Below are 25,040 nucleotides of genomic sequence, written 5' to 3'. Positions count from 1 at the left end.
GTCTCCCACAGAAAATGAGAACAAGAATAAGAAGAAGAAGAAGAAGAAGAAGATGCTGCACCAGCAGCAGAGCATTATGGATGGATGAACTATTTCCTCTCTTGTAAAAAAAATATTCCCTCTCTATGTATATTGATATAGATGGACTATTTCGATGGTGTGCATGTCTTTGGAACAAGTAGTAGCATGGGTCCGCTTGACTATAAGGAACTATTATCCGCCTAGCTTTCTCCACTACTCCTTCTAGTGATTGGTATGCAATGCATGTGTCCGTAGACATGACAGCTTGTCCATGGAAGTTCAACTACGGCGACCATCACGTTTCATCCACAGCCACTCGCGATTCCCATGACGCCGCTCCAACCCACGGCACCACGTCCCCCGACGTGCGCCTCACCCCTCTCGGCCGCACCGCCCCTCTGCCTTTGTGTGCATGACATGTGGGCCACCTTAAATGCAGCGAGCATCAAGTTTCTACCACAGCCACACGCGATTCCCACGACGCCGCATGAACCCATGACACCACACGTCCCGCACCATCGAATTTTCATCCAGCAGCTATGACACATTTTGTCCCGGGAATCGGTCCTCAGCTGAAGTACTTCTGTACTATAGGTAGTACCCGCCGGTGTGGCCATCTACGCCTCGTAACGCCCCGACGCCCAGCTGTGGCACCCTCGCCACGGCCACGCCACCACCGGCCGGTTCATCTCGAACAAGTGAGTCGCGAACCACACCACCACCATGAGAATTATATGTGGGCCAGCCGCATTTAAGGTCTGCATATCATTGACTCATAGGCCGGGCACTAAGCCACTAAAGTTCGGTCCCGTGGGCCCCGAGAGGGGAATGTAACTCTTGCGGCAGGCCTTGTGGTGCTCCTGTAGTACGAGCTCGTGCCAAACCCGGAATTTGTTTCTTACTACTACCAACTACTAGTAAGGTACACGTGCATTGCATGCATGAGATTCTGGTGGTTTGTGCATTATGCTTCTACATGTGGAGTCTTCTAGATTCTACATGTGGTAAAATCTGGTGGAATGTAGATGATATCCAACGGCCAGTAATGCTCAGATTTGCCATCTTTGTATCGTCGGATTGGCTTCATCCAATGACCAACTTTCAAAGTTATGGTTTGGTTTGCAGCCTAAGGTTGCTACGGCTAATCTTAGGCATGCCGGCATGTGTTTGGTTCATTGCTACACTTGTGGCTTGCCACACTTTTCTAGCTACATGGTCCACATGTCATAGACTCAACTTCTTGCCAAATCTTGCCACCCTTGTGGTCGCCATTTTGTTAGCCACATTTTTTGTGGCAGACACACTTTGCGTAAGCTTAGTTGTGGCAATGTTAGTCATGAATGAAGTTCAACCATGGAGTCTCCTAGATTCTACATGTGGCAGAATCTGGTGGAATGTAGATGATATCCAACGGACAATAGTGCTAGGATTTGCCATCTTTGTACCGTCGGATTGGCTTCATCCAATGACCAACTTTCAAAGTTATGGTTTGGTTTGCAGCCTAAGGTTGGCACGCCTAAGCTTAGGCGTGCCACAAGTGTGTTTGGTTGCGTTCTCGTCTCAGCATAGTTGTTCCCTCCTCATGCATGCTCAACTCAACACCCCTCTTCATGTATGCTCTCTTCATGCATGCTTCTAGTGTATTTGTGCTAATCTAGTGTGGACTCATGCACCCTCCATACACTCTACCAAACACCCAAAAATGGGCCGAGAAGGGAACTCTTGGGATCATGCACCCTTCATATACCCTACCAAACACACCAGGCATGTGTTTGGTTCATTGCTACACTTGTGGCTTGCCACACTTTTCTAGCTACATGGTCCACATGTCATAGACTCAACTTCTTGCCAAATCTTGCCACACTTGTGGTGGCCATTTTGTTAGCCACATTTTTTTATTTCAGACACAGTTTGCCTAAGCTTAGTTGTGGCAAAGTTAGTCATGAATGAAGTTCAACCATGGAGTCTTCTAGATTCTACATGTGGCAGAATCTGGTGGAATGTAGATGATATCCAATGGCCAGTAGTGCTCGGATTTGCCATCTTTGTACCGTCGGGTTGGCTTCATCCAATGACCAACTTTCAAAATTATTCACACACTATATAGGGGGTATAGATATAGATGTGTCGGCCCGTTGCAATGGATCCAAAGTATATCTGTTTAGTGGAGTGCACTCTAAACACATTATCTATTTATTTTTCTCTAACCTTTCGTAGCCATGCATCCAAGCCACATAAGCTTCATGGGTGCCCCCCACATCATATTATTCATACTACGTTGACAGAAAAAAAGATAAATCACCCAAAACAAGATCTTCCCATTTTTTGTTCCTACGATGTTGTGCCTTGCGCGTAGCTACTAGTTGTATAGTGGTAGTACTAGCTGTATAGTACAAACTTGGTACTAGTAGGAGCAGAGTAGTATGGAATGCTCCTACTCTATCAACGAGCCCCATCTGACACCAAATTTCTTGGCTTCCGTGCTACAGCTAGATCTTCCCCTCGTTTCTGTTTTCCAACCCGGCAGCGGGCGGGGTGCGGTTTGCCAATAGTCGGTTTGCTCAACGGCGGTCCCACATGAAAGTGAAAATGCTAGGCAACACGCCTTCTAAGCTATGTGTCGTGCCGGACAGGCCGTTGAGTACTCCCGATTCCCGGGCGTGTGTGGGGGGAGTGCGACGCGAACGCAGCAGACCTTTTCCTTTTACTAGCAATGTGCCCATGCGTTGCGACGGATCCAAAGTAGTAGAATAGTAGTACTTGTTCACAAACTTGAAAGAAATCACTCTTGTTTTGATATACTCCTAATATATTACTCCCTCCATTCCTAAATATTTGACTTTTTAGAGATTTCAAATGGACTATCACATACGGATTATATAGACATATTTTGAAGTGTAGATTAACTCATTTTGCTCTGTATGTAGTCACTTATTGAAATCTCTAGAAAGACAAATATTTAGGAATGGAGGGAGTACTTTTCACTCAAAATATATTTCTCAGGCTGTTTTGATGAGGTGAGGGAGGGATGTGGTTGCTTTCAAGTTAATAAGGGGTTTTCTGCAAATTGGAGCAGAGAAGTGGGCTATTGTTGCAAACATGCCACAACTTACCTCACAGCCGTTAAATGCAGATCTAATGGTCAGAAACGACGGATGTCAGACACACCACCATCACCAACTGAGTCTTCTATAGGAGTACACATTTCCCAGGCTGTTTTGATGAGGTGAGGGAGGGATGTGGTTGCTTTCAAGATAATAAGGGGTTTTCTAAAAATTGGAGAAGAGAAGTGGGCTATTGTTGCAAAAATGCCACAACTTACCTCACAACCGTTAGATGCAGATCTAATGGTCAGAAACGACGGATGGCAGACACACCACCATCACCAATTGAGTCTTTTATAGGAGTAGGAGTAGAGAAAGATGTATAAATTGTAAAATTTTGGTTCTGCTCCTTGGCATGATTGATAGATAGAAATAACGATTGGAAACACTAGGGCGGGGCTATTTCCGCCAGATAAGCAGGGTATGTAGTAGCTAGGTTGGCGCATCGTCGGTTTGGTCACACGCGGTCCGACATGTTCTAGTGTTTCTAGCAAGATGCCCGCGCGTTGCACGAAGTTGATGGAGAAGGTAAGCACAACTTATAAATTGACGGATGGAGTACTAGTTATAGTGATGCATATAATTAAGCAAAGGGATCGCACATGTCGGTATTGACTGGAATGAGAATGCAACACCACAATAAGAATTAAGGCCATGATGATGATGCTATCATAGTGGTGGTTACAGAAGGCAAGAAGAAAGATGCATCCATCAATGTACGACCTCCTCCTCCTCCTCAACTTAGTGCGTCGGGCCACCGGCCGGCGGCTAAGGAGCGACGACTTTTGTGGCGAGTTCGAGGTGCTTCTCAGCAAAGGCATCCAAGGCTTCCAGCCGGTTGAGGAAGGCCAACATCATAGCGTCCTCACTGGCCTTGTAGATACCTATGTACACGATTTGCTCATACACGTGGATGTGTAGGTCGACGAATTCTTGTAGGGCGAGGCGCCTTGCGGCGAGCGCGACGTCCAGGTGGAAATTCTTTGTGGCGTCGGCGGGCAGTCGTAGGGCCACCAGTGCTTGAAACAGGTTCCGGCCATGGAGGCCGATTAGGGTGGCAGGCAATGAGGAGCCCGGGCGCGCGGGCTGGAGGAGTACAGCGATGTCGTCCATGAGCTTCTTGAGGACGGTGAACTTGTTGGTGGTGGCAACGATCATCTGGTCCAACTGAGAGTCGTAGTTGGCGTCGACGGCGGCCATCCACCAGCCGGTCTCCAACACCGTCTGGAGACAATCCTCAGCGCCATGCCGCAGGCCGACGTTGTGGACCATCTGGCACAGCCGCTGGCCGCTCGCGCACATCGCCACCGTGGGTCTGGAGTGAGCTCTTTTGCCCTTAGTATAGGTGCTTAGGTGCGTACGATGTGGAGATGCATTGGAATGGAGGGACGCCTTTATATGAGGGAAAACCGTGTTGCATTCACATCGTGCAGCCTCTTTTCCCGGTCCTCCTCCCATTACTTCCCTCATGCATTAATTGAAGGAGGATGCATTGGTCGTTCAACATTTCGGGAACCGCTACTCCCTCGCTCGTCCGCATTAAAGCTGTATCGGGAACTGTGCCACCCGTTGTCAAATCGAATAGTACTGCGCCACCCACTGCACGCCCGTCTGAACATGCCTCCTTGCCTCCATCAAACCCCTCCGTTAAACCCGCATGCAAACCGAGAAACCTACTCCGGCCACACATCCGTTCATGAGCGGGCCGGAATTAAACGCAACACCGGCCGAGCTCCTCCCGTCCGCCCTCAGTTTAAATGAGGCCAGACGCCGGCCAAGCTCCTACCGTTCGCCCTCTATTTACACGAGGCCCGACAGACAGCGGGCAAGAATCACACCCCTCCGCCGCCCCCCATCTCCGCCTTCACCATTTTCTCCACTCTTCCGATGGCTTCTGAGGAGCTGTTCTCCAGCATATTACCCGGCTGGGTGGACCGCCGAGCCCTCCAGATACGGGCGAGGCCGCTCGGTGCTTCACCAACCTCGCTTGGCCCGACGGAGCCAGTTGCCTCCCCAAGCAGGCGCGTGGTTCAGCAACTCACCGCTCCAGTTCAGCTCGATGAGGAGTGGCGAGTTGCTCCATGCTAGCACGGTGGCGAGCACATCGGTATGGGCATCGTACCGCGCCTCCCATGTCTGTGGGCGCGCCTCCTGTGCCTGCGGCAACGCCATGCAGGTAGAGACAGAAGACGGGTGCGTGGACAGCGACGAGTCGGTGGCCAGCTTCTCCCTGTCCGCCGCCATCATCGAGGAGAAGTAGAACATGGGAGGCCGCCGCCACTTGGGTCTCATGAAAGCCACCGCCGAGGTGACGACTGCACATTCAGGTGGTTTATTTGCTTCTTCGTCTCTTTCGAGGACCTTCGTCGACCCCACAAAGTGTGTGCCGAACATGAGGAAGACAAAGGGATCCGCGAGCGGCCATTTATATTATGTACTCCCTCTCCAGCTGGCGGGAAATTTTTGTTCTAAGAATGGATAAATTTTATGTATCTATAACTAAAATAAGTCCAGATACATCCATTTCTAGGACAAGTATTTCCGGACGGAGGGAGTATTAATTATACCAAGATAGCCGGATTGGCACTGCTTAGTTCATGTAAATGTAATGAAATCCATCATGTTTATATGAAGATCCAACTTTTTATACGAAATCCTTCATGATTATATGAAATCAGTCTGTGTTTGCACAAATTTCATTTGGTTGGTTTGAGTTGTGAAAATGTATGCCGCTGGCGTTTGATGTCGTCCTCTGCAGAAGGAAACGGGAGGAAATTTGCCGGCTGTCATTGGAGATGCTCTTATGCTGGAAATAATAGAGTGACATCCAATCCATTTGAGTTAATTGCGTGTATGATTGTCTCTCTATAAAAAGTTAATTGCATGTACAGTGTACACGTGACTTGCAGGGTGGCTACAGCTTCGTACAGAAAGTGAAAAAGAAACAAGTCCATCCTTAATCTTGTATTCTAAGTACTCTGTGGGTTCCACTTTTAGTACAGTAGCGAAAGAAGTATATATTAAATAAGTAATATATAATATAAAAATCTAAAGTTAAAGATAGAATTCGAGCTCATGTCATCACGTTGCGAGCATCCGGCGCTAACCAGTCCATCACATTTTTCTTGTAGACAATGCTGCTGATATATCTCCATGTCTACTCTTATACTCCATTCGTTCCTAAATATTTGTCTTTTTCAGATTTCAAATGGACTACCACATACATATGTGTATGTAGACATATTTTAGAGTGTATATTCACTCATTTTGCTCCATATGTAGTCACTTGTTGAAATCTCTAAAAAAGATAAATATTTAGGAACAGAGGGAGTAGAAAACAGAGTTGGTGATGATGGTGTGCGTGTATCCTACAATATAGGCCGTCAGATTTATATCTAACGGATAGGAAGTAAACTATGGCAATTTTGCAAAAATATACCCACACCCCTCTCCACGTTCGCAAATACGGCTTCCCTCGTTCATCCTTTTCTCTCACAAGATAAACTACTGATACAAATGCTTCTTGATGTTCCGTGCAACGCATGTGCATCTAGCTAGTTTCTTTTAAAATAGTTACTGTGATAATTGGGTTGAAGTGATATATTTTATGTCTGTCCCAAATGATTTCGAATTCACTAGTAGTAACAAAGAAAAGGTTGCCTTGTTAATTAACAAAAAACAGGGTGAAAACTATCACATGAGGACGGTAAAAACGAGGCACACTGGGTTCAGCGTCATCATCACTACAGCTGTGCGCGCGTGAGAAGTCTACATATTGAGGGGGCTACTAAGCGAGGCAGAGAGACACAATGTTCGAGAGAGAAACCAATTGACGGATCACGATCAGATTGAGTTGTCACCCTTCTGCTATCATTGTTGAGGTGGGGGGAGGGGGAGGGAGAGAAAGACGTATCGAGAGTGTGCGCGGTAGGCACAGAGGCACAACTAGTGAGTGTGTATGTATGTGTGTGTGTGTTTGAAAGAGGAGTAGATAGATTACTATCAAGATCGAGGTGCCACCCTACTCCTTCGGTGTCGGGTAGTGTGTGTGCGTGTGTGTTTGAGAGAGAAGCCAGTCGATAGATTAGTATCAAGATCGAGGTGTCACCCTACTCCTTCGGTGTTGGGAAGTGTGTGTCGGGGGGGGGGGGGGGTAGTGACACTTACATATCCCTACTCTTATAAAAAACATAGTTGGTGATGATGGTGTTCCTGCCATCCTGCAATATAGGCCATCTGATTTATACCCGGCGGATAGGAAGGAAACTATGGCAATTTTGCAAAAAGATACCCACACCCCTCTCTGCATTTGCAAATAAGGCATTCCCTCGTTCATCCTTTTCTCCCACAAGATAAACTACTCATACAAATGCATGTTGATGTTCGGTGCAACGCATGGGCATCTTGCTAGTAGGGAGAAGGAGTTTGTGTGACACATATCTAGCTATATTAAGGGATAGGTAGATAGCATTTGTGCGAGGCGTACTTAAGGCATCACGAAGATAAACAAAATTGTGTGCATGCAAGTGCCGGAAAAATGAAGCGAGAAATAATGTGTGGGAGAGAGAGAGAGCGAAATCTCAAAACAAAAGGTGCTCTCGTGGAATCCCATTGTATGTATTCATATGGTTCCGGAAATCGAGTTAACCTTAGGCATATGTGTGAGAGACATTATTATACTTTGAGACATTAGTGGCTGTGGGTGGGCGGAATTAAAGGGGTGGGCATGTTCGACAGAGAGAGCGTGTGTGTTTCTATGTGAGAGACTTGAAGGACGGGGTAGAAAGACAAATTCTAACCTTGATGGAGGGAGAGAAATACACGAAGTGCGCGTGTGTGATTCTGATGACCACATGGAAATGAGATATGTATGCGTGTGAGAGAGATTGCACAATTCATTCACGTATCACTATCTAGCGATCGTGGACATGCATCGCTTGAACATAAATCAATATCTACTTCGTATCGTGGCCAAAGGTACAATATCGATTCAATGCTATAAAGATTGGACACTCACATATCGCATTTTTTTTCTATTTAAATAAACCTTTTCAGTTGTGCATGCCAAAGTTACAGTGATGTTTCTTCAAACAACCAATGTAGCTATCATGTACATGCACCATTGTTACTCTTGCATTCAAAATCATTAGTCTTGGATGATTTAAGGTTCTATTATGAAGTAATATATGTAATATTCATATATGAATTCAACAGGTACGCAATTTATGAAATGGAGGCTATGTCATCATATGAGGTAACACTTTTAAGTAGCGGACTACAATATCCATTTCTTTTTGTGCACCTCTACAATAACACGTCAATGTATTATGTTTAAAGTAAATAACCAATTGCACTAAATTATCTATTTACACGAGAAATACATAGGCTGAGCGTTTGATCCCTTTTTTGTGAACATGCCACTACACCCGTACGATTGGCCGCACCCGTGTCAACATCCAAGTTATCGGCGCATCATCTCGAGTTATTGTCTTTTTTCTGGGGTGGACACACCAGTTATTAACTGCTGACGTGTGCCCCGTGTACACAATCTCGCATGACCTTCCCGCCAGCACGGTCCAAAATTAGTTGAAACTGGATACGAACGATCCCGCGGGCGGCAAAATCTCCCACCTCCTTCTAAAATTTCCGCCACCTTAGCATTTAGCATGCAAAATTCCCCTTTTGTCCTTGGTGCACGGAGACCGACAGTTACAATACCGCCCTCATCTAATAGGTCGGGGCTGCTTTGGTAACTTCCGGTTCCCCCACTACACAGCACCCCCATTTCCTTTCCCCCTCCCGCAAAAATGACTAACTCCACAACACCAGAGCATCTCACCTCACGCCATTCGTACTTCATCGGCCTTTATCCCCTCCCCCCTCGAAACCTTAGACTGCTCATCCACCGGCGTACCAGAGCCCATTCACTGCCAGCAGCGTGCACCTCGCCGGATCAGCTTCCGCGGCCGCATCTACCCCTCCCACCTCCCCTAGAAACAAGTAGACTGCTCATCCACCACTGTACCACAACCCATTCAGTGTCGGCCTTGTCCACGATGCCGGATCTGCTTCGCTGGTACTCTCGTCAACCGCAGCGCATCTGCAGCGGCTCATTCGTACAACCCACCGGAGATGCTTCATCCACACCCCCCGGAGCCGCCCCACTGACGCCCCTGTCGACGGCCTCTGATCCTCTTCGCCGACACCTTCCTCAACCCTACCGGAGCCGCTTCGCCGACAACATCATCAACCCCATCGGAGTAGCTTCGCCTACACCATTTTCAGCCCTACCGGGGCCGCTTTGCCAACTCACAAGTCCACGGCCTCAGATCCGCTTCCTCGCACCCTCATCCAACCTATCGGAGCAGCTTCTGACGCCCCATCCACGGCCGCAGATCCACATCGTCTACACCATCCTTAACCCAACCACTGGAGCAGGTTCACCTACGCCCTTGTCCACGGCCACAGATCCGCTTCGCCCACACCGTAGTCCACCCTACCGGAGCCGCTCCACAAACACCCTACTCGACGATTCTAGATCTCCTTACTAGACCCCGACAGCCAGCGTAACGTCATCACCCTTGACGTTTCTAAGATGATTCCCACCGTCTGGCAAGATGCCAAGCACCCGCCACGGCCTAGGTACTTGTCACCTTTAAACCCGTCCAGCATCACCTGCCCGATGTACTTCAAATATATTAACAGGTCGCCGTTACCTATTATGCAGCTGGCAAAAACTACAAGGAGGATGTTTCTTCTGGATCTAACAGCTTGGCCAACCAAGATCCTGGACCGAGGCATTGCTATGATCTTGTAAGCGTGTCTCTCTCTCTTGTATTGTTCTGTGCTTGTCAGCGTGCTTTGCTAGGATTTTCGGCCAGTAATCCCTTTGTGTAGACAATTATTTCTACTACTGGCTGCTAAATTAGATATGTAGATGTCATACATGATACTACCTCGTACCTCCTTCCCTAAATATAAGTATTTCTAGAGATTCCACTATAGGCTACATACGGAGCAAAATGAGTGAATCTACACTCGAAAATGAAACTATATACATTTGTATGTGGTCCATACTGGAATCTCTACATAGACATATATTTAGGAACAGAGGCAGTACATTACACAAAATCGTAGGTGGCATGTAGGAATTCCAGTACACTACATTAGGCTCCCTTAGAGTGCCTGCAAGTCCAGCACACAGAGTCATGGCTAGTTTATGCTACGCACACAATCATTAATTGGTGGTTTAAATATGCGCAAGGGATATGCAATGTATTATGATATAGATATGTCTGAAATTAGCCGTGCCAACTTGCATATTGGGTTACACAATGGAAAAGTACAAGATGTATGTGGAAATTTCATGGAACATCGCAAAAAAGGAGAGCCAGCGGTGAGCCTATATAGTGTGCTATGGTACGTCACTCCTTCATTGCAATCATCGTGACATGTTATTTGTATGTCAGTTCTATTGGCCAAGTTTCTTAGGGACAATTATTACGAGTTATCCTAAGAAAATAAGCACCTCTGAATATAAGCTCCATGTAATAAGCCAACCAGTTCTTTTCATTGCGTTTTCAGCTTATCTTTGGTATGATAAGTGAAAAGTCTAGATTGCATTATATTTTTTCATTTTGCTGCCCATATGAAAATTAATTTGACTTGCAAACATCACAAAATCGAACCCAGTGCAGTAATTAATATGATAGGAAAATAGACCATCACTATTTGCACAAAATGCAAATACAAAGATACCATCTACTTGGCACAATCTACTTTGGTCAATGTTTTCCATAGAGATTCCATTGCCTAATTTAAACGAAAAACGCATGACCCACATTTAAATGAAGAACAATTATTTATTGAAATTCGATGGTCCAAGTGGCTGGTTATTGTCATATAGCAGCACCACATGAAAGCATCATATAGCAGCAGCAGCTGATAGCAACTCATCATACAGCAGCAGTGTGTAATTCATCATATACCAGCAGCAGCTCATATCAATTCATCATATAGCAGCAGCAGGAGCAACTCATAGCAATTCATCATATAGCAGCAACAGGAACAACTCATAGCAATTCATCATATAGCAGCAGCAGGAGCAGCTCATAGCAATTCATCATATAGCAGCAGCAGGAGCAGCTCATAGCAATTCATCATATAGCATCAGCAGGAGCAGCTCATAGCAATTCATCATATAGCAGCACATGAGCAGCTTATAGCAACTCATCATATAGCAGTAGCAACTCATAGCAATTCATCATATAGCAGCAGCAACAACTCATAGCAATTCATCATATAGCAGCAGCAGCTCATAGCAATTCATCGTATAGCAGCAGCAGGAGCAGCTCATAGCAATGCATCATATAGTAGCAGCAGAAGCAGCTCATAGCAATTCATCTTATAGTGGATCAGAATGAAAATTTGGCAAAAAATCAGAGGAGATCCTCACCTTGTTGGATGAGATCATCCTCCAATAGCATCTCAAGGCCACGACCTGGGAGGTGGGGAGGGGGAATAAGGTGCCTTCTGCCGCAGTGTGGCATCAACCGTAGTTGTGCAGCACCTGCCAGAGTGGAGCGTTAGATGAACCACAATGGAGCAGCCGCTGGAGACCATGAGAATGAGGGGCGACACCAGAGGGAGGAGCAGCACGGGAGATTTGCCCCTACCCGCCGGCCATGTAGCCTAGCTGGACAGAGCGTCGTCGAGGACCAGGCCAGATGGGATCATTGGCGACAGCTTGCTGGAGGAACTCTAGTGCTGCAGGGAGGGGATCAAGGTAGAGGGAAAGGGGAGAGGAGATGCAAGCGGGCAGGGCAATGAACGCTTGCGTGTTTATTTTTACTTGAGGGTGAGGTGTGGCGCGAGCGTCACCAGTTGCATTTTGAGTGTAATATAGGCAGACAACAGAGTCATTTCACTATTCCCCTTCCCTTCAATTTTTAGTGATGTTCTACCCGAAACACCCCCCTCCAAAGTGAAATTAGTTAAGCCCAAGCCCATAACTCAAAAATGACTTCTTTACATCTTTTATGGCTTATTTTGACAATAAGCCCTGAAAAGGCGGAATAGAACTGGCCCTTAACCTGCAATTCAATTGTGCGTGCAATGATGAATCACTCATGCCTGCTATAGTGTACATTTAGGCATCATCATACATGGCATAACCTAATACATGTGCATTCCATTGTAGAATCTGGAATATGCAATATTTATGTTAGTTCATACATTGCACAAGATGTTTAAATGCCCCTTAAATCTGGTCAGTCAAGTGATGGTCTTTAAGCCTCCTTCTTTGCTTCTTTTCTTGATATATAAGATTTGCTCACACATCTGTTCAATTGCTTGTTTGCATCAGCCAGCCATACTAGGACTATTTGCTTTGATTACTTGTTGTTCTTGACCTAACACTCTAACAGAGCTTGTCAACGATTTAAACTCTAAGGGCTGCTGTAGTGGGGCCTTTTCTAACTCATAGGTGACATAAAGGTTTGGCTGTACACTAAAGTAGGCTCTCGAAGAGTACTTGGAGATCCAGTTCGAAGGTACGCCTAGTTTTTACATAGTGTAGACAAAGTAAATGCTCATTCATTGTGTGCAAGTGCAAGAGATCCGGCATGTTTCATTATGTAGTGTTTTTGTTATAATCTCATCCTTTTGTGTTCACAGACTAGAAAGTATGCATATTTATCTTCCAAGGAGACGAGTAACTAGTTTGTGTCACCTTGCAGAGGGGGTGCAATGAAGATAAGATTGAGGATTTCCAAGTAAAGATGTTAGGAAGGAGCCTTGCAAGAGAAGTAGGAGCTGCGCTGAGCCTCTTCAACCTGTTAAGGTAAGTCACTGTATCCAACTCAACAGTTCAATTCCTTGTTTGTTTCAGGCATAGTTAATTTTCTTTTTTTAATTGCTTTATTTGTCCTCGGTTAATGAGATGCCCAAAGAATGATGCCTGATGTTGGGTACTTGTATAACTATTAGTGGACATAATTAAACGCCTTACCATTTAATTACACTGCTGAAGTGTGCCTGAAGCTTTGAAGTCTATTAACCAACTATTGTTGAATGAGGCTCACAATCTAGTTTATACTAGGCTAATGATTGCATATTTTTCCTTGTTGTAGTATGTTTGTATGAAATCCTCTGCTGTTCATTATGCTCCCTAAGACTTTAGTTGAGCTACAGAATGGCCAACTGCTTGCTTACTTCTACGCAACATGCTGTCTAAATTTGTAACTTGTCTGTGTTTTGGATTGGGCCCCAACATCATGCTCCTCTGGTGAGCTAAGAGACATTTCTGTATGCAGGCTGCACAGACTACCTTTTTTATAATTTTTAAAATATCACCTGCTTATGCTTCATGACGTGTAACATTATTGTTAGTCCTGTTTTGCCATGTACAAAATAGTCTGTCTTGCTCGCTTCACTGTTGTAACTATATGTTTGCCCTAGTCATGTGTACTTACAAAAACATTTCAGGATGAAGTGACATCAACACAAAGATCTGCGAGCAGTGCGGCATGGCCATTACCGAATGATTATGGATTGGAATTGGAATGTGCTGATGTTCTCGAGCATCAACTAGAGGTGGCAAGACAACGTGTACATGATTCTGAACGTACAATCAACAAGTTGAGACTGGGCATGCAGTTATTAGATGCAGGAGTCAAAAAAATGAAGCAAGACACTGAGGTAACAATGAAAGAATTGGAGATTTTGCAGACTGAAATTTGTGCTATCTAAATCCGGCCAATCCTATTTTCTGAAGAGATTATAGTTCAAATGGTAAGTTATGTTGATGCGCGTCCATGATGTATGAGCTTTATTTGCCCAGTGTGTGTAATTTGCTGTTTGTGTATGCTTTATTATCACTGGTGCCGAACCATAATGCCCAGTGGGTATAATCGGCTGCAATTTCTTTATTGTATAGTGTAGATTATTCTACGTTTCTATGCCTTAGTATCTTTATTGTATAGTGTACGTTTTTAGAGGTGATAATATAGAGTAGGATTATTCTTTGAATATGCTATATCGTTCAAACGGGGGCCAACTCGCCCAAACGTTGAAGTGACCATGGCCCTTCACAGGCCGTACATTCCATGGGCCATCTATGGGACGGACGATCCCTGGTCTTCTATGGCTGTCGGATTTGTGGGCCTTCTATGGGCTGTCGGATCCATGGGCCTTCTATCGGCTGTCGGATCAATGGGCCTTCTGTGGGCCGTCGGGTCAATGGGCCTTCCACGGGCCGCCTCATCTATGGGCCTTGTACGGGCCGTATAAGGGGCCGTAAACGGGCTAGAGTGGAAATCGTACGTTTTATGGGCTGACCATAATGGGCCGTTAATCGGCCGTATTTGATGATGCTATGAAAATGGCCCAACAGATTAACGGGCCACAAACGGGCCGACTATATCCACGGGTTGAATTTGGCCCACAAGCAGAAAAGGCATGTAACGGGCCGTAAGTAAACGAATGCTGGAAATGAGCCCAAGAATAAATGGGCCCTGAGAAGGCCGAAAGATAACATGGGCTGGAAACGGCCCAACGGTATAATGGGCCGTTAATGGGTATAAAGTGATACAATGTTCATTACGGGCCAGTTTTACCATGGGCCGTTAATGGGCCGAGGGTTACTAAGGGCCTCATATGGGCCGAAAGACGTCATGGGCCATACATGGGCCGGAAGTTAAAACGGGTTGGAATTATATTGGATGGCCCAGATGATGCTACTGGGCCTAATTCGGATAGGCCGTAAACGGGCCCTGGGTTAGCGGGCTGTAAATGGGCTATATGCGAACAAGCCATTAACAGGCTTGCCGTGGGCCGGGCCGCCACCTTTTGACCAAGTTAAACAGGCTGGCCTTTTCACAGGAATGGGCCTCTGTTGGGCCGTGCCATGTGTCGACGTATCATAGGCGCTTTGGGTCCAATGAGTGGATGACATCTGTCCCAACGGCGAGCCGACACGTGTTCCCTCCAGCCAATGATGATTTTACACGTGGAAAATCCCCATTGGTCGGGGCTGTTAACGGGTTATCGGATCCAAAACCGGGCCCGATAGCTTAACGGCGTTCCGTTACGGTGGATGCCACGTGTCGGTCACCCTTGATGAAAGCACTTCTGTGACGCGCGATTTATCGTCATGGAAGTGGACACTTCCGTGATGATAATTTTAGTAATGTCATGGAACACTTCTACGACAGCACAGGTATGACTATCTTGATTCTGTCATAAATTTTTCATGGATGTACATGCATGACAGAAAACATGACCTACTGTGACAAACACGTATCATCACGGAAGTGTATTTTTTTAGTGTGACCAAGTGATGGTAGCTGCAAAATATTCGCAAGAAGACTGTAGTTTAGACAGTCTTATAGATGGCATAGATAAAGAGTAGGCGTTCGATTCGATGTATCAATGTACTTTATCATCGAACTTATCTCCAACCGAACTTGTCAAAATTTGTCATCCCAGGCCTTCGGCTTCAACCTCCGAACCAAGAAGTTGGAGTGTTTCCGGATACCATGTTGGAATGTAATAAACATTCATTATGTCTGGAAACCAGGCAATCCAGTCATATTGCTCAAACAGACAAAATTTGTTTGGGGAGTTATGTTATATTACTATTTAGCATAAGGAACATGTTCCAGGGAAAATAGTTCCATTAAGGGTTCCTTTCCTTGTGTCGGCATTCCAAATTATGCATGCCTAGGCTTTGATCCGAAAGATAGAATTGCGGACAACCTATCCCTTCATTGTTAGAAGAATTACATAAACGTAAATGCTATTGCTTGCCGACCAATTATTCCCTTAAGAACGGTAGCTTTCGGCTTCACCAGTCTGAGGTACAAATCCGAATTACCCGGTTGTAACAATCGCAGGGGTGCTCCCTTTACACCCTAGCCGAACAATCAGGAATGTAGGGTATTGATGCAGCTTGAAGCTATGTCGGTATTTCCCCAAAGAGGAAGGGATGATGCAACACAACAACGGTAGGTATTTCCCTCAGATGTGAAACCAAGGTTATCGAACCAGTAGGAGAACCAAGCAACACAACGTAAACAGAACCTGCACACAGATAACAAATCCTCACAACCCGACGTGTTAAAGGGGTTGTCCATCCCTTCCAGGTACGATGCCTCAAGATAGGAAAATGGACGTGAGATAAATTGTAGTTGATTGATAGATCAAACACCAAATAAAATAAATAAGAATAAATTGCAGCAAGGTATTTTTGTATTTTTAGTTTAATAGATCTGAAAATAAAAGCAAAGGAAAATAGATCACAAAGGCAAATAATATGAGAAAGAGACCCGGGGGCCGTAGGTTTCACTAGTGGCTTCTCTCGAGAAAAATAGCAAACGGTGGGTGAACAAATTACTATTGGACAATTGATAGAACTTCAAATAATCATGACGATATCCAGGCAATGATCATTACATAGGCATCACGTCCAAGATTAGTTGACCGACTCCTGCCTGCATCTACTACTATTACTGCACACATCGACCGCTATCCAACATGCATCTAGTGTATGAAGTTCATGGAGAAACGGAGTAATGCAATAAGAACAATGACATGATGCAGACAAGATCTATCTATGTAGAATCGTTTTATCCTTAGTAGCAACGATACATACGTGTCGGTTCCCCTTCTGTCACTGGGATCAAGAACCGTAAGATCAAACCCACTACAAAGCACCTCTTCCCATTGCAAGATAAATAGATCAAGTTGGCCAAACAAAACCCAAATATCAGAGAAAAAATACGAGGATATAAGAGATCATGCATAAAAGAGATCAAAGAAACTCAAATACTTTCATGGATATAAAAAGATAGATTTGATCATAAACTCAAAGTTCATCGATCCCAACAAACACACCGCAAAAGAATTACATCATATGGATTTCCAAGAGACCATTGTATTGAGAATTAAGAGAGATAGAGATAGAGAGAGAGAGAGAGGAAGCCATCTAGCTACTAACTATGGACCCGAAGGTCTACAAAGAACTACTCACGCATCATCGGAGAGGCACCAATGGAGGTGGTGAACCCCATCCGAGATGGTGTCTAGATTGGATCTGGTGGTTTTGGACTCTGTGGTGGCTGGATGAATATTTCCTTGACTCCCCTAGGGTTTTGGGAATATTGGGGTATTTATATAGCAAAGAGGCGGTCCGGGGGCCCCCCGAGGTGGGCACTTCCCACCAGGGTGTGCCTGGGCCTCCTGGCGCGCCCTAGTGGGTTGTGCTCTCCTCGGAGTACCCCCCAGGCGCAGCTAGGGCCCATTACGTGTCTTCTGGTCCATAAAAAATCTGTGTAAAGTTTCGTGGCATTTGGACTCCGTTTGGTATTGATTTTATGCGATGTAAAAAACATGGAAAAACAGCAACTGGCACTTGGCATTATGTCAATAGGTTTGTACCGAAAAATGACATAAAATAACTATAAAATGATTATAAAACATCCAAGATTGATAATATAACAACATGGAACAATAAAAAATTCTTGATATGTTGGAGACGTATCAACATCCCCAAGCTGAACTCCTACTCGTCCTCGAGTAGGTAAGTGATAAAAACAGAATTTTTGATGTGGAATGCCGCCTAACATGTCATATCATATTCTTTGTTTATAGCATGGACATTTGGACTTTTATATTGTTCAAAGCAATAGTCTAGTTTTGACATGATAATTTAAATACTCAAGCATATCAACAAGCAACCATGTCTTTCAAAATATCAACGCTAAAATAAGTTATCCCTAGCCCATTATGCTCAATCATTGATCCATTCATGAAACACACTCACATATTAGCTACACCCAATACTCAAGTACGATCATATTGCCTCCTAGTTGGTGCTTTTATAAGAGAATATGGAGACTCAAATTCAAAATAAAAATTGCATAAAGTAAAAGAAAGGCCCTTCGCAGAGGGAAGTAGGGATTTGTAGAGGTGCTAGAGCTCAAAGCGAAAAACTTAGAGATAAAACATTTTGGGAGGTGTATCCTTCCCACCAACGAAAACAACTTAGAGTTCCCAACACTTTCCATGCTTAGATATATCATAGGCGGTTCCCAAACAGAAAATAAAGTTTATTCCTTTTTCAACCATACTTGCACTTTCCATGGCTTGCCGTATCCACGGTTGCCCTCCATACCAACACTTTCCAAGGAATTTATTATTTGACAACATAAAGTAAATTCATTTTTCATTTTGGGACTGGGCATCCCTAATACCATTGCCTTACTCTCATGCAATGACAAGTGAATAAACACTCATCTTGAGAAAAACACATCTAGCATGGAAAATATTAGCCACCCTCACCGCTCCGCGAGCGAAACGAACACACAAAATATAAGTTTATTTTGAAAATTAGAGATGTCACATACAAATTTGCTTAGAACGGCAAAATAATACCGCATATAGGTAGATATAGTGGACTCATGTGGCAAAACTAGGTTAACGGTTTTTGGATGCACAAGTAGAGATCATAGTTAGTGCAAAATGAAGGCTAGCAAAAGATCGAGAAGCGACCAACCAAGAAACGGATAACCTCATAAGCGAGCATTAAGAATAATTAACACCGAATAATGCACCACAAGTAGGATATAATTTCATTGCATAATTATTGACTTTCGTGCTTGCATAGGGAATCACAAACCTTAAAACCAATATTCTTACTAAAGCATAATCACTCATCAACATAACTCACATATCACATCATCATATCTCAAAACTATTACTAAGAATCAAGTTTATTTTGTCCAATGATCTTCATGAAAGTTTTTATTATATCCTTCTTGGACATCTATCACTTTGGGACTAATTTTTATGTGTTGCTTTTAACAAGCTCAAACAAATATAAGTGAAGATCATGAGCATAATATTTCTTTCTTTCTCTCAAATTTATTTAAGTGGAGCAAGAGAGAACTTCTTGAAAATTTTACTAACTCTCAAATAAATCTAAGTGAAGCAAGAGAGAATTTCTTCAAAAATACTAAAGCACATCATTCTCAAAAAGATATAAGTGAAGCACTAGAGCAAGTCCATAGCTCATAAAAAATTCAAGTGAAGCATAGAGAGCAATTTTAACAAGTCATGACATATTTTTGGCTCTCTAAAATAGGTGTGTATAGCAAGGAAGGAAGACTTAAAATACAAAATAAAACAAGAAAAGACTCATATCATACAAGACGCTCCAAGCAAAACACATAGTATGTGACAAATAAAAATATAGCTTCGAGTAAAATACCGATGGTCGTTAGAGGAAAGAGGGGATGCCACTCGGGGGCATCCCCAAGCTTAGTTGCTTGCTCTGTTTTGGATAATAGCGTGAGGGGGGGGGATGCCGGGGCATCCCCAAGCTTAGGCTCTTCTTTCTCCTTACTCCTTCATCCATCATAAGATAACCCAAAACTTGAAAACTTCAATCACAAAAACTCAACAAAACCTTCGTGAGATCCGTTAGTGAAAGAAAACAAATCACTACTATAAGTAATGTACCAAACCAACTCATATTTTTTTTGCATTATATATACTTTTTTACAACTTTTCTATGGCAAAAACTCAACATTGAAAACCATAGAGCCATCAAAATAAGCACACAACGCAAAGAAAACAGAATCTGTCAAAACAGAACAGTCTGTAGCAATCTGACTATTTCGAATACTTATATAACTCCAAAAATTCTGAAAACTTAGGAAGACCTGAGAAATTTGTATATTGATCTACTTCAAAAGGAATGGGTATTTTATCGCTCTCTGGTAAAAAATGAGAATTATTTTCGTGAGCGCAAAAGTTTCTGTTTTTTCAGCAAGATCAAACAACTATCACCCAAGAAGATCCTAAAGGATTTACTTGGAACAAACACTAACTAAAACATAAAAAAACATAATCGTAACAGTAACATAATTATGCTAACACTCAAGAACAGAATGAAAAAAGCAAAAATAAATTTTATTCATTGGGTTGCCTCCCAACAAGCGCTATAGTTTTATGCCTTTAGCTAGGCATAAGGCAAGGATCTAAGTTTTGTCATCTTTGGTTCGAGATCCATAAGATGCTCTCATGATTGATTCATAAGGTGTACTAATTCTTATTCTAGGAAATTGTTCCATACCCTTCCTCAAAGGAAATTGGAACTTAATATTGCCTTCTTTCATATCAATCACGACACCGATAATGTGTAAAATGGTCTACCAAGAATAATTGGACAAGACGGATTGCAATCAATATGAAGAACAATAAAATCTATGGGCACATAATTACTATTTGTAAGAATAAGAACATCATTAATTCTTCCCATAGGCTTTTTAATAGTAGAATCCGCCAAGTGCAAATTTAAAGAACATTCTTCAAGATCGGTAAGACCAAGCACATCACATAAAGATTTCGGAATTGTAGAAACACTAGCACCCAAGTCACACAAAGCAAAGCACTCATAATTTTTAATCTTGACTTTGACAGTAGGTTCCCACTCATCATGCAATTTTCTAGGAACTGAAACTTCTAATTCCAATTTTTCTTCAAAAGCTTTCATCATAGCATCAACAATATGTTTAGTAAAAGCTTTATTTTGTTCATAAGCATGGGGTGAATTTATCATGGATTGCAAATACAATCAATAAAATAGTAACTATCATAATTAAAGTCATTGTAATCCAAAAGAGTGGGCACATCACTAGTTAACGTTTTGACCTCTTCAAACCCACTTTCATCAATTTTCTCAACAAGATTTTCACCCTCCGAAATATTGGGATGCCTTCTACCTAAAGTTGACTCTTCTCCAATCCCCTTTTCATCAATCTTAACTTTACTAAAAAAGGAATCAATAGAAGAAACACCAATCATTTTAAGATCTTCATCACTTTTGCGAAAGAAATCACTAGAAAACGCTTTTTCTAAAAATTCTATTTTAGCTCTAAGCATAGCGGTTCTTTTCTTACTTTCATCCATAGAAACATGAAGAGCTTTAATTGATTCATCTACTTTAGGCACAACAATTTTCATCTTGAGATTTTCCACATCATGAGCAATTCTATAAACACTTCTAGACAAATCATCAATCTTACTCAACTTTTATTCTATGGAAGTGTTGAAAACTTTTTGCGAGTTGATAAATTCTTTAATATTATTCTCAAGATCAGAGGTGTTCCTATTATTATTGTATGATTTATTTCCATAGGAATTACCATAATTATTAGAGGGGTTACTAGGAAAAGGCCTATGATTAAAATTACCTCTATTAGCATTGTTGTTGAAATTATTTCGAGAGATGAAATTCACATCTACATCATCACTATTTTACTCAATCAAAGTAGACAAAGGAATATCATTAAAAGCAAGAGGAGCACTTACACTAGCAACCATTTTCATAAGAGCATCAACTTTTTCACTCAACGAAGAAATTTCTTCAACCGGATTAACTTTTTTACTAGTAGGAGCTCTTTCGGTATGCCATTGCGAATAATTTGCCACAATATTATCAAGCAATTTGGTAGCTTCATCCAAAGTAATTTCCATAAAAGTAACACTCACGGCAGAATCTAAAAGATTACGAGAAAAAAATTCAACCCCGCATAAAAAATTTGTATGATCATCTAATGATTTAACCCATGAGTTGGGCAGTTTCTTAGCGTCATTTTCATCCTTTCCCAAGATTGTGCAGCATGCTCATGTTCAAGTTGCTTGAAATTCATGATCTGGGTTCTATTGGAAATAATTTTTGCGGGCGAAAAATACTTAGTGATAAAAGCATCTTTGCACTTATTCCAAGAATCAATACTATTGCGAGGCAAAGAAGAGAACCAAAATTTTGCAGAATCACACAAAGAAAACGGAAATAATTTCATCTTCACCACATCATTGTCCACATGTTTTTATTTTGCATATCGCATAATTCCATGAAGGTATTAAGATGGGACGCGGCATCCTCATTAGGTGTACCGGAAAATTAATCTTTCATAACAAGATTCAGCAAAGCAGTATTAATATCACAAGACTCCGCACTAGTGGCGGGAGAAGCAATCGAAGTGCCGATAAAATCATTGTTGTTGGTACTTAAGAAATCACATACCTTGGTGTTCTCTTGAGTCATGATGACCACACAACAAGATTGCACCCAAAAACAGATCCAGCAAGAAAATGGCGAACGGAAAAGGAGGGGCAAATAAAACGGCATTTTTCTGTGAAGTGGGGGAGAGGAAAACGAGAGGCAAATGGCAAATAATGTAAATTGCAAGGAGATGAGATTTGTGAATAGGAACCTGGTATACTTTGAAGATCCTCCCTGGCAATGGCACCAGAAATTCCATTTGATGTGGCTTGAAGCTACGTCGCTATTTCCCTAAAGAGGAAGGGATGATGCAGCACCACAGCGGTAGGTATTTCCCTCAGATGTGAAACCAAGGTTATCGAACCTGTAAGAGAACCAAGCAACACAACGTAAACAGCACCTGCACACAGATAACAAATCCTCACAACCCGACGTGTTAAAGGGGTTGTCAATCCCTTCCGGGTACGATGCCTCAAGATAGGAAAACAGACGTGAGATAAATGTAGTAGATTGATAGATCGAACGCCAAATAAAATAAATAAGAATAAATTGCAGCAAGGTATTTTTGTATTTTTAGTTTAATAGATCTGAAAATAAAAGCAAAGGAAAATAGACCGCGAAGGCAAATAATATGAGAAAGAGACCCAGGGGCCGTAGGTTTCACTAGTGGCTTCTCTCGAGAAAAATAGCAAACGGAGGGTGAACAAATTACTGTTAGGAAATTGATAGAACTTCAAATAATCATGATGATATCCAACCAATGATCATTACATAGGCATCACGTCCAAGATTAGTAGACCGACTCCTACCTGCATCTACTACTATTACTCCACACATCGACCGCTAGCCAACATGCATCTAGTGTATTAAGTTCATGGAGGAATGGAGTAATGCAATAAGAATGATGACATGATGTAGACAAGATCTATATACGTAGAGATAGACCCCATCGTTTTATGCTTAGTAGCAACGATACACACGTGTCAGTTCCCCTTCTGTCACTGGGATCAAGCACCGTAAGATCGAACCCACTACAAAGAACCTCTTCCCATTGCAAGATAAATAGATCAAGTTGGGCAAACAAAACCCAAATATTGGAGAAGAAATATGTGGCTATAAGAGATCATGAATGAAAGAGATCAAAGAAATTCAAATGCTTTCATGGATACAAAAAGATAGATCTGATCATAAACTCAAAGTTCATCGATCCCAACAAACACACCGCAAAAGAGTTACATCATATGGATCTCCAAGAGACCATTGTATTGATAATTCAGAGAGAGAGAGAGAGAGGAAGCCATCTAGCTACTAACTACGGACCCGAAGGTCTACAAAGAACTACTCACGCATCATCGGAGAGGCACCAATGGAGGTGGTGAACCCCATCCGAGATGGTGTCTAGATTGGATCTGGTGGTTCTGGACTCTGCGGAGGATGGACGAATATTTCGTCGACTCCCCTAGGGTTTTGGTAATATTGGGGTATTTATAGAGCAAAGAGACGATCAAGGGGGCACCCGAGGTGGGCACAACCCACGAGGGTGAAGGAAATATGCCCTAGAGACAATAATAAAGTTATTATTTATTTCCTTATATCATGATAAATGTTTATTATTCATGCTAGAATTGTATTAACCGGAAACATAATACATGTGTGAATATATAGAAAAACAGAGTGTCACTAGTATGCCTCTACTTGACTAGTTCGTTGATCAAAGATGGTTATGTTTCCTAACCATAGACATGAGTTGTCATTTGATTAACGGGATCACATCATTAGGAGAATGATGTGATTGACATCACCCATTCCGTTAGCTTAGCACACGATCGTTTAGTATGTTGCTATTGCTTTCTTCATGACTTATACATGTTCCTATGACTATGAGATTATGCAACTCCCATTTACCGGAGGAACACTTCGTGCGCTACCAAACGTCACAACGCAACTGGGTGATTATAAAGGTGCTCTACAGGTGTCTCCGAAGGTACTTGTTGGGTTGTCGTATTTCGAGATTAGGATTTGTCACTCCGATTGTCGGAGAGGTATCTCTGGACCTTCTTGGTAATGCACATCACTTAAGCCTTGCAAGCATTGCAACTAATGAGTTAGTTGCGGGATGATGTATTACGGAACGAGTAAAGAGACTTGCTGGTAACGAGATTGAACTAGGTATTGAGATACTAACGATCGAATCTCGGGCAAGTAACATACCAATGACAAAGGGAACACCGTATGTTGTTATGCGGTTTGACCGATAAATATCTTCGTAGAATATGTGGGAGCCAATATGAGCATCCAGGTTCCGCTATTGGTTATTGACCAGAGATGTGTCTCGGTCATGTCTACATAGTTCTCGAACCCGTAGGGTCCGCACGCTTAACGTTTCGATGACAGTTATATTATGAGTTTGTATGTTTTGATGTACCGAAGGTTGTTCGGAGTCCCGGATGTGATCACGGACATGACGAGGAGTCTCGAAATGGTCGAGACATGAAGATTGATATATTGGAAGCCTATGTTTGGATATCGGAAGTGTTCCGGGTGAAATCGGGATTTTACCAGAGTACTGGGAGGTTACCGAAACTCCCCGGGAACCTAATGGGCCTTAGTGGGCCTAGGTGGAAGAGAGGAGAGGCGGCTAGGGCTGGGCCGCGCGCCCCTCGCCCCAGTCCGAATAGGAGAAGGAGAAGGGGGCGGCACCCCCTTTCCTTCTTCTCGTCCACTCCTTCCCCCTCCCAAGTCCTAATCCAACTAGGAAAGGGGGGAGTCCTACTCCCAGTGGGCACCCTAGAGACACGCCCTCTCCCTTGGCCGGCCGCACCCCCTTTGCTCCTTTATATACAGGG

The sequence above is a fragment of the Triticum urartu genome, chromosome 4A, assembly GCF_056163025.1.
Source record: "Triticum urartu cultivar PI428250 chromosome 4A, HENAU_Tu73, whole genome shotgun sequence".
In the NCBI taxonomy this organism is placed as follows: Eukaryota; Viridiplantae; Streptophyta; class Magnoliopsida; order Poales; family Poaceae; genus Triticum; species Triticum urartu.
Note: the sequence above shows the minus strand (reverse complement) of the source record.